This window comes from Euleptes europaea, chromosome 17, assembly GCF_029931775.1.
Source record: "Euleptes europaea isolate rEulEur1 chromosome 17, rEulEur1.hap1, whole genome shotgun sequence".
Classification (NCBI taxonomy): domain Eukaryota; kingdom Metazoa; phylum Chordata; class Lepidosauria; order Squamata; family Sphaerodactylidae; genus Euleptes; species Euleptes europaea.
In genome coordinates, this window is record NC_079328.1 from 43,352,869 (window position 1) to 43,364,175 (window position 11,307).

Consider the following 11,307-nt stretch of genomic DNA (forward strand, 5'->3'; position numbering starts at 1 on the left):
TACACACAACTTGGGCAAGTCACAGCTCTTTTGGAGCTCTTTCAGCCCCACCTAACCTCACAAGGAGTCTATTGTGGGGAGAGGAATTGAAGGTGATTTTAAGCTGATCTGATTATTCCTTAAGTGGTAGCGAAAGTTGGCATATAAAAACCAACTCTTCTTCTTCTTCTTCTTCCTTCTTCTTCTTCTTCTTCTTCTTCTTCTTCTTCTTCTTCTTCTTCTTCTTCAATAAAATACTTGTACAAAGAAGTTCCTGATTTGTCAGTGGGAGAGATTGCAAGAAAATAACAAATGGAAACAAAAATGTTGGGCTTGGAGTGGAAGCAGATGGACCTTCCACATTTTGTGGGAATGGTACAGAACTTAAAGATATAAAAGTTATGTCCTTTCCAAAGGATGCAAGTTTTCTTTAGTGGGGCTTTGTGGGATCAGACTGTTATAAACTCCCTTTCTCCTACAATTCTTGAGATAGTTACGGGATCACTGTGTGTTGGATTAACCATGATCACTTCCCGCCCCCCAACATACTATCCTCTTTTCTCATTTACCATTGCCTGCAGTGGAAATGAACAATTTACTGCATTGATGTTTGTAGATTTCACTTTAACCTTGACACATGGATAGTTTGCTGGGCTCCTTGAAAGGGAGAAAAGTATATTTGGTGGGAGAGAGTCAGCCCGGACTTTGATCTGTATCCAAAATGCTGCAGATGGCCTTTATCTCTCTATAGGAGAATCCACTGGCTCTGGAAATGGCAAAATGTCATAATGTTTGAAGTTGGAGTTTCTGGATAAGAATTTTTTTTCATCATACAAACATAAGAGAAATCTGGTCTAATCTGCTTGAACTGTGGGTATTTCAAGGCTCTGGAAGCAAGCTGAGCTTCTCTTATTAACAAGATATGAAGCTTCTTTAAAAAAATGTTTGCATTGATGCAAAAATGACATATTGGGTACTTCCTCGTTACACTGTAAAATGTGTATATTATTGATTTTATGATGATGGAGTACAAGTCTACTACACATTTCATTTTTAGTAGTTATACCTAAGATGATTTAAATGTGCACTTAAAGTGGTACAAGTCTGCCATGATCAATGTGTTTGTAAGGCTGAGTATAATAAAGACTTCTTTTTTGCAGGAACAGTGTGGTGAGAAAATGAGAACACACAGGATAGGTGTTAAACAGGCCATTCCATTTCTGTGGGATTTTTGTAAAAGGGGTTTATCAAAACATTTGGGTTGGATTCCCAAAGAGCTGTTCCACCAACTGTAATGCCTTCCTCTGACATAATGAACCACAAAAGTCTCTTCTGAACAGGCTCTTGAATCAGGAAAAGGCATCTTGTGACAGAGGAAGGCATCACTGTTAGCGGAAGGGATCTCTGGGATCCAACCCCTTCTCTGGAGAGCCGGTGTGGTGTTGTGGTTAAATATGGTGGACTCTGAAGAACTGGATTTGAGTCCCCACAACTCCACATGAGTGGCAGACTCTAATCTGATGAACCGGGTTGATTTCCCCGCTCCTCCACATGAAGCTAGCTGGGTGACCTTGGGCCAGTCACAGTTCCCTCAGAACTCTCTCAGCCCCACCTACCTCACAAGGTGTCTGTTGTGGGGAGAGGAAGGGAAGGTGATTGTAAGCTGCTTTTAGACTCCTTAAAGGTAGAGAAATGTGAGGTATAAAAACCAACTCTTCCTCCTCCTCCTCCTCCTCCTCCTCCTCCATCTTATTGGTCATTTGGGCCCTCAACGACGTAAACAACCATAAAGATGGTTAAAGACTCATCCCTTTCTCAGAGAAGGCAAGCAAGCCCGGGAATCTGTGGAATGCTCTTCAAACTTTCTGAAACATTTTGCTGGGGCTGAAACTTCAAAGTCTGCAGTGAAATTCTCTTACATTCGGGTAACAACCTAGGGGTGGGTCGAAGCATGATCCCTCCCATGCCACCTTAAAAAATAAAGGTTGGTAGTTTCGTCAAAGCACGCATGGCCTCCCTCGAAAGTTTCACCTGAGGAGACACACTCAAATACGCTTTAAGCAAAATTTCGGCTGCAGGCTTTAGAACAGAAGAAAGGACACAAAGCGCATCTGAGGGAGATTGATTGGACCACCGGAGAATTCTAAATTGAGGGGGTCTTTGGCCACCAAGACCTCTAATGAACGAAGCCGGGCAGGTTGCGGTCCTGAGCTTTCCATCTCCGATCGAAGACAGGGAAAAGGGGTTTGCCATAAATTTTATGACCACAGTGTCAAAAGTCTTCCATCCATATGGCAGTAAATATTCTAATGAAGTCTGGAAAGAAAGCCGTTTGTAATTGCTCGGGGCTGGGCATTAGGGCAGCCTGTTTCTCGTTAGCCAGTCATTAGAAAGATCTAACATCCCTGCTAAATGGCTTCCTGTTTCTGAGTACTTAAATTTAGTTTTAGTAAAACTCAACTTCCTGAACAATTATTTTTCCTTCAACAATTGGGATTTTCTTCTTTGTGTTATGTGTGTTTGGTTTTTGTTTTTTTTAATGACAGCCACTGATGCCTTTGACACATGCTACAAAGAAAAGGACTTCGAATCTATGGGCTTCATCCAGCGACAGTCCAGTGTTCTGAAGTCCCCTTGGCGTCAACTGGAGGGTTCAGAAAGTGCTTAACCGTCTTCCACTGAAATCAATGGGACATTGAAAAAGGTATGAAGTGGTGCTCCATTTTTTTGACAAGTTGTTAACCCCAAGGCTCTGCATTTCTATGAAGACTGTGTTGAGTTCAGTGGAACTTACCCAGAGGTATGTTCGTATAAAGTCTGTTGCTAAGCCCAGATCCGACAAATGCAAACATGTTGTTTGCAGCTATGGATCTCCAACTTGATGTCCACCCCAAGACTGCAACAATGGAGGAGGAGTTGGTTTTTGTATGCCAATTTCCTCTACCTTTTAAGGGAGAATCAAACCAACTTACAATCTCCTTCCCTTCTTCTCCCTACAACAGACACCTTGTGAGGTAGGTGAGGCTGAGAGAGCTCTAAGAGAACTGTGACTAGCCCAAGGTCACCCAGCTGGCTTCATGTGGAGGAGGGGGGAATCAAACCCAGTTCTCCAGGTTAGAGTCCACCGCTCTCAACCACTATACCATGCTTAACCATGCACGGTCTGTCATTACCTCTCATCCCCAATTTTCCACTCCTCAAGCAAGAGTAATGCTGAGCTTTGCACCAGGTTGTTACAAGAATGAGCAAGAAAATTAGGAGACACATATTCAAACAACAAGGTGATAGTAAATAGGGTTGCCAGGTCTCCACCAGTGGGGTATGGGATGATAAGGTTTCTAGATCCAGGTTGGGAATCTCCTGGGGATTTGGGGATGGAGCGTGGGGAGGACAGGGACCTCAGTGGGGTAAAATGCCATAGAGTCCATCCTCCAAAGTATCCATTTTCTCCAGGGGAACTGATCTCTGTAGTCTGGAGATGAGCTGTAATTCATAGTATCTCCAGGTGCCTCCTGAAGACTTACCTAGCAAAAATGAGATGATTTCTTCAAGCATATGTACATGATTTTCATAGTAGTAGGCATCTATACCAAACTTACCAAAACAGATGAATTTTGTTTATCAAGGGATATGACCAATTCTAACAAACAATAATAATAAACCATTGACAGGCATGATACTTCTCAGACTAACAATGAAAGGACAAGTCTTGACCTAGAGGATCTTACAAAGGGAAGTGATCAGTACCAACAGGGGTGGATGGTTCAAGGCAAGAAGGCGGTAAATTGACTTGTATCCTCACAAGACCATGATTTTCAAAGAGTTGTAGAGCAAGATTGAAGTCCATTAGCGCCTTGATGTCCAACAAGATGTCTAGGATGTAAGCTTTTTAGAGCAGGGTTGCCAGGTCCTTCTTCGCCACCGGCAGGAGGTTTTTGGGGCGGAGATCAGTTGTAATAGCAGGAGATATCCAGCTAGTACCTGGAGGTTGGCAACTCTATTCCAGAGTCAAAACTCCTTTAGTCAGTAAGAATGGACTCGAAACTTGCTTTTCCAATGCAGACCAACATGACTATCCACCTGACACTATCTTCATCAATAGGGATGCCACCCTCCAGGTGGTTGGTGGAGATCTTCCGCTATTACAACTGATCTCCAGGTGACAGGGATGAGTTCCCCTGGAGAAAAATAGCTTCTCTAGAAGGTGCACTGTATGGCATTATATCCTGCTGAGGTCCTTCCCCTCCCCAAACCCCACCCTCCACAGGCTCCACCTCCAAAATCTCCAGGTGTTTCCTAACCTAGACCTGGCAACCCTATTCATCAAAGATATGTAGCATCTGAACTCATGGCCAGTGATCCCAAAAATGTGAAAACTTGTTATCTCTGCAGGCTGAATATAGAGCTCATCATTTTTGCAAAGGGAACAGCATCTAAAGGAATGGGGGTGGGGAAGAGAGAGAGACAAAACCACCTTCACGCTTTAAATTTTGAAACACTCCGTATGGTACTTTTTCAATGCTTGTTTGAGGGAACAAATGTCCCATTTTTCACACTCCCTGACAAAAAGCTATGAATTATTAATTTTCTGTCATTGTACTCACTGAACGGTGGCAATTGTAAGTGAATGCCTGAACATTAATAACTGGGGGGAGAAAAACTAAGGAGGAAAGAAAAAAAAATGATTTCTTTTATATGAATTGATGAAACGTTTCCACCAATTCAGTCGAAAGAATGATTCAAACCTTATAACTCTCGGTGAAATGTAGCTTCTGATTTCAAAGAATCCCAAACAGTTTTGAAAAGAACTTTCGCCTTGTATCTAAAGTTAAAAACAGAAAATTGCTTAAAGGCTGCGGATACATATTCGCATGTATGTGTCTTTTTTTTTGGCCTCCGGTTCCCTGTATCAACCTCGCTCCAAAAGACAATTTTAATCCTCTCCATTTCCAGGAGAAAACAGGCACAGTAAGCGCGAGGCTTATATTTTAATGCCTTGGGGTGTCCGTCGCTGAGAAATGTTCGTTGGCTTCCTTCTGCCATCGCAAAATGTATGAAATGACTTTAGCCAGCTCCCAGTGGACCAATATTTTACCCTCCAAATGTGGAGACTCCGAGCGATTTTATGACTTTCCCTTTAGCCTTATTTTGATTATAATGAGTCCTGTAAACTAAGACTTCCAAACAGTTGCTCAAAGTGATCGTGGGTTTGGTATTAGCCCCAGTCTGGAAGAAACATAAAAGGACTTTGCCAGACTGGAGTCAGGAAACAAACAGTGACTTCATGTAACATAGGAAACTAAGTGTAGGGGCGACGTTAACAAAAGGAAACAGAAGAGTGTGCCACAGACAGGCACTAAAACACCCAAAGGTTGAGGGGAAAGGTCTTTCTCCCTTGGGGTACCATGGGGGAGGGGAGCCAAATATCCCTAAGTAATGGTTTAGCAAGAGATTAAGTTAAGGGTTTGGGGCAAATGTTTGCTGAAAACAGAACGCCACCCCTGCTTTAACCTTGAAAGGCGTTCAAAGGATGTCACACATCATTCATGCCCTACTCACAACCATTAAGGGAAGCTGGTGGGGTGTAATGGTTAGAGGCACTGAAGGGCCACTTGTTAAAGCTCGCCTCTCATTCGGCCTAATCTGAATCGCAGCCTGGATCTGGACTGCAGAGCACTGTTCCCGCCGTTTCCAGTAACAATGCAGTGAGGACTAACCCAATTTTATGTGCTTTTATGCATCTGGGGCTTTTTAAATTTATGCCCACTAAAGTTGCCAAGCCCCCAGTGGGGTAGGGCATCCCTCACCCCCAGGAAGAAGAAGAAGAAGAAGAAGAAGAAGAAGAAGAAGAAGAAGAAGAAGAAGAAGAAGAAGAAGAAGAAGAAGAAGAAGAAGACGACGACGACGACTTGGCTTTTATATGCCGACTTTCTCTACCACTTAAGGGAGACTCAAACCGGCTTATACTCACTTTCCCTTCCCCTCCCCACAACAGACACCCTGTGAGGTAGGTGGGGTGGAGAATGTGACTTGCCCAAGGTCACCCAGCTGGTTTCATGTGTAGGAGTGGGGTAGGATTGCCAACCTCCAGATACTAGCTGGAGATAGCCTGGAGAAAATGGCCAATTGCCAAAGCGGCCATTTTCTCCGGGTGAACTGATCTCTATTGGCTGGAGATGTAATGGCAGGAGATCTCCAGCTAGTACCTGGAGGTTGGCAATCCTAGGCATAAAGGCTAGAAACCACAGAAGCCCTGGGGTGACATCAAATCCCCACTGAGTTCACATCCCAAAATCGGCCCACCCCAGAAACTGCTCTCAAATTTCCAGGAATCTTCCAAGTCAGAGCTGGCAACCCTAGACTCTGAATGTGGAAAGTTTGATTTAATGTTTCTGAAGTTTTTTTTTTTCCAACAGTCTCCTTTGAATCAGCTCTCATCTCTAGAAATTAACTATAATTTCTATTAAGAAGCCACAGTAGTTTAAAATATTGCCGAAGGCTTTCACAGTCAGAGTTCATCGGTTCTTGTAGGTTATCCGGGCTGTGTGACCGTGGTATTTTCTTTCCTGACGTTTCGCCAGCAGCTGTGGCAGACATCTTCAGAGGAGTAACACTGAAGGACAGTGACCACGGTCACACAGCCCGGATAACCTACAAGAACCCTCAGTAGTTTGTTTGGAGCAATTTCGTTCATTGCCCTGTTTATTCCACATGAATAATAACAGTCATGATATATTAATTCCCAACATAACCGAGTTATTTTGTGTTTAAATATGTCAGCAATAGTCACTGTTGCTTGCAGTTATAATTCAAGGATAATCAATGCTATGTTATTGTCGTTAATAAAAGTGAGTCGATAGTTGGCAAACTTTTAATATAAGCCTAATTATGAGTGTCTCTTTGCATAAAACTAAAGATATTGAGAATGTTGACATTGGGGAAGTGCCCTTGGATCAAAGCCCACACAGAAGTCAATAATCTATTATGATTTTCATTTTGCAGAAGCAGCGCTATTATTTCAAAAGGTCTCAAAAATCAATTTAACATTTGGGATATCTGCATAATAATGACATCCTAATTAAAAAAAAATCCAAATTTGAAGAGTACAAAGAATGATGTTTAATCTCTAATCAATGAGAAACACTATGCAGAAGTTATAGGTGTAATAACCTCTTGGAATTAAACTTCAGTGCCTTTTCATAAATTCCATATTCACACTCAATATTTTTCTCTACCCTCTCCCATGTATGTTGCAGAAATATTCTACAGTAACAGCAAATTTCATAAGAATCAGCCAAAACTCTGTTTCATCTAGCTCAGGACTACTCTGATGGGGAGCAGGAGCTATCCAGGGTCTCAGAGACAAAAACGTCTGGGTATTCCTGCATTACAGCTGGTAGGGTTGCTAGACTAAACTGAGGCTATCATAGTTTGGTCACATTATGAGAAGACAAGAGTCACTGGAAAAGACAATCATGCTAGGAAAAGCTGAAGGCAGCAGGAAAAGAGAGATGGATTGACTCTATAAAGGAAGCCACGGCCCTCAATTTGTAAGATCTGAGCAAGGCTGTCAAAGACAGGACATTTTGGAGGACTTTCATTGATAGGGTCGCCATGAGTCAGAAGCGACTTGACGCCACTTAACACACAACACAAGGTTGCTAGCTCCAGGGTGGGAAACACCTGTAGATTTTGGAGGTGGAGCCTGAGGAGGGTGGAGTTTGGGAAGGGATTTCCAATGGGGTATAACGCCATAGACTCCACCTTTCGCAGTGGCCATTTTCTCCAGGTGAACTGATCTCTGTCACCTGGAGATCAATTGGAACAGCAGGAGATCACCAGGTGCAACCCTAACAGCTGGGATCTCCAGAATCTGAGGCACCCAAAGACGTTCCTAGTGCCAGCTCCTTGTGTTCTTTTAACTGCAGAGCTAGGGTTGCCAGGTCCCTCTTTGCAACCAGCGGAAGATTTTGGCGGCGGAGCCTGAAGAGGGCAGGGTTTGGGGAGGAGAGGGACTTCAATGCCATCGAGTCCAATTGCCAAAGCGGCCATTTTTCTCCAGGTGATCTGATCTCTATCGGCTGGAGATCAGTTGAATTAGCAGGAGATCTCCTGCTACTACCTGGCAGTTGGCAACCCTATGCGGAGCCCAGACACCAATGTTTACCTGTTCTGCATGCAAAGCTTGCACTCCATCAGTGATCCTCTACCCCATGGATCCCTAAGCTCTTTGAACCTGGAGGCACCTTTGGAACTCTGACACAGGGTGGTGGGTGCAGCCACAAAATGGCTGCCACAAAATGGCTGCTGCAGGAGGCGTAGCCTGCCACAAAATGGCTGCTGCATCTTCCCTTCGGCCACACAGTGAAGATTCTGTTGCTGTGGCGGCGGCTAGAGCTTTGTCCAAGAGCAATGGGCTGTGGCTCAGTGGCAGAGCCTCTGCTTGCCATGCAGAAGGTCCCAGGTTCAATCCCCGGCATCTCCAGTTAAAGGGACCAGGCAAGTAGGTGATGTGAAAGACCTCTGCCTGAGACCCTGGAGAATCATGGAGAGGGGCTGTGGCTCAGTGGTAGAGCCTCTGCTTGCCATGCAGAAGGTCCCTGGTTCAATCCCCGGCATCTCCAGTTAAAGGGACTAGGCAAGTAGGTGTTGTAAAAGACCTCTGCCTGAGACCCCGGAGAGCTGCTGCCGGTCTGAGTAGACTAGACAGTACTGACTTTGATGGACCAAGGGTCTGATTCAGTAGAAGGCAGCTTCATGTGCTCATTCTGCAAAGTACATTAACGTTTGCCATTTTTACAACTGCCATGTGAAAAACGTTAGTTACTGATGATATATTTCACAGAAACATAACTTGCCTGAAATCCTGTTTGCTAGATACTTTCAGAGTGTCGGGCCTGGGAATCCCTCTGCGGCAGCACAGGAAACTCGGACCTGTGTATGATCACACGGAGACCTCAAAACACAAGTACATTTCTGCTGTGGTGTGCAGTGGTAAAGCATTTGCTTTCCTTGTACAAGATTCCAGGTTTGATCCCTGGTATTTCCAGTGTGATGAAGCGATTAGAGTGCTGGATTGGGAGGCAATGTGGTGTAGTGGTTAAGAGCGGTGGTCTCTGATCTGGAGAGCAGGGTTTCCCCACTCCTGCACATGAAGCCAGCTGGGTGACCTTGGGCTATTCACAGTTCTCTCCAAACTCTTTCAGCCCCACCTACCTCACAAGGTGTCAGTTTTGAGGAGAGGAAGGGAAGCGATTGTAAGCCTGTTGGATTCTCCTTAAAAGGCAGAGAAAATTGGCATATAAACACCAACTCTTCTTCATCATCATCTGGGAAACCCAAGGTCAGTTCTCTACTCTGCCATGAAACGCTCTGGGTGACCATGGGCCCAAAACTGTCTGTCAGCCTAACCCACCTCACAGGGTTGTTGTAAGAATGAAACAGGGAAGGAAGAACCCCATATACAATACAATTACCTTTATTGGCATATGATGTAATACAACAGATATGATGTAATGCAGCCCCATATACTGCCCTGAGCTCCTTGGCAAAAGAGTGGGGTAAAATGTACTAGTGAGGGTTGCCAGGTCCCTCTTAGCCACTGGCGGGAGGTAGTAGCAGGAGATCTCCTGCTAATTCAACTGATCTCCAGCCGATAGAGATCAGATCACCTGGAGAAAAATGGCCACTTTGGCAATTGTACTCTATGGCATTGAAGTCCCTCCCCTCCCCAAACCCTGCCCTCCTCAGGCTCCGCCCCAAAAATCTCCCGCTGGTGGCAAAGAGGGACCTGGCAACCCTAATTATAGTCTATGGGGATTTTTTCGAAGCTCCTGTGGGGGCATTTTTAGAGGCAGAGTCACCAAATTCTCAGCATACCTTCACAAGATTATCCTTGCATGAACCCCAAGGTTTGGTAAAGTTTGGAACAGGGGGTCCAATTTTATGGGGTCTGGAAGGGGTTACCCTCTCCTCCGTAGAGAAGTATGGTAAATTTTACAATGCTTCTCTATGGAGAAGGGGGGAGACCCCTTCCGGGCCCCATAAAATTGGACCCCCTGACCCAATCTTCACCAAACTTCAGGGTTCATACAAGGAGAGTACCTTGAAGCCACCCTGAATATTTAGGAACTCTACCTCCAAAAATGCTCCCCCGGAGCTCATTAGAAAAATTCACGTAGGGAAAAGCCAAAGCCAAGCTGAATACCTATTCAGCTGATTTGGTGACTGGCTATCCGGTTTTGGCTTTATTCCCAGGTTTTGGTATTCAGTAAAACCAAAACCCGAATATTACCCAAACTGCTAATTTTGGGTTTATTTTCTATTTGGGTTTATCGATGGTGACACAGGGTGCTCTGGTATTTAGGCAAAAATGCTATGGTAACAATGGCTTCTAGAGTTTTTGCCCAAACACCATAGCGTTCTTGCATCACTGGTGATGGCATCACTCCCAGTGCACACCAGAAGTGATGCAGTCGCACTGCCAGCAGCCTAGGTCTTCCTCGGCTGCCAGTAAGTTTTCCCCACCCCCTGTCAGTTGCTAGGAGGTACCTGGCAACCTTAATCAGACATACTGGGAAACCAGAAGTATTGGGAAAGAACTTAATTCCCCTCTGTTGGGTACTGAATTTACTGGTTTTGGTACTAACAGATCCTGCTAACAACTCTATTTCATGTGGAGACTAGGGGCTAAACGAGACGTGGTGGAATCTTGAAGGTCCAAGGTGAAAGTTCAGATGGGCAGGACATTGTTTGTCTACTAATCTTAGGCAATATGAGCATTGAGGTTCCTCACACTTGTTGAATCTCTGGTTAGTTGCCCCCTCAACTTCCCTTCTCTGGACCCCTGGGCCTCCTTTCGATTTTGCAGGATGCAAGTCAGTCACTGTCTCCTCTCCCGTTTGCTGGACAACAACCAAAGCAGCCTTTGATTTCTCAGTCTGAAGGACATGTTGTTCCCGAATCCACCTAAATCTTGTCATCTCAGATCCTTTTTTATTTCCCCAATGATTCTTCCCGTTACCAACTCGACAAATGCACGATGAATGACAATGGAAAGACTGCTCGTTCATTCCCTCACACTTGCAAAAGACGCTGTGTTGGCTTCCCGTTCGCTTGCCTTAGGTGGGCTCATCGGCGCGGGGAAGAGCAGCTCAATTATCTATGTGTCAGATGATTATCTGAGAGCTTAATTTAATCTCCATTATACTTCCCCCCCTTCATATTTCAATTAAATATGCTCCCAGAGTGTTAACACATCTTTGAACCTGCTATTTCTTCAGTTAATTTCCCACTAAGAGGTGCTGCAGAGTAACAGATGTCATAATT

General features: G+C 44.6%; 1 non-coding gene across 1 annotated transcript; it reads left to right on the forward strand.

Moving 5' to 3' along the window:
• The first annotated feature begins 8,531 nt into the window (after positions 1–8,531).
• TRNAG-GCC (transfer RNA glycine (anticodon GCC)) lies at positions 8,532–8,603 on the forward strand. Its single transcript has one exon. It is a non-coding gene; the product is annotated as a tRNA-Gly (tRNA).
• Positions 8,604–11,307: the final 2,704 nt, after the last annotated feature.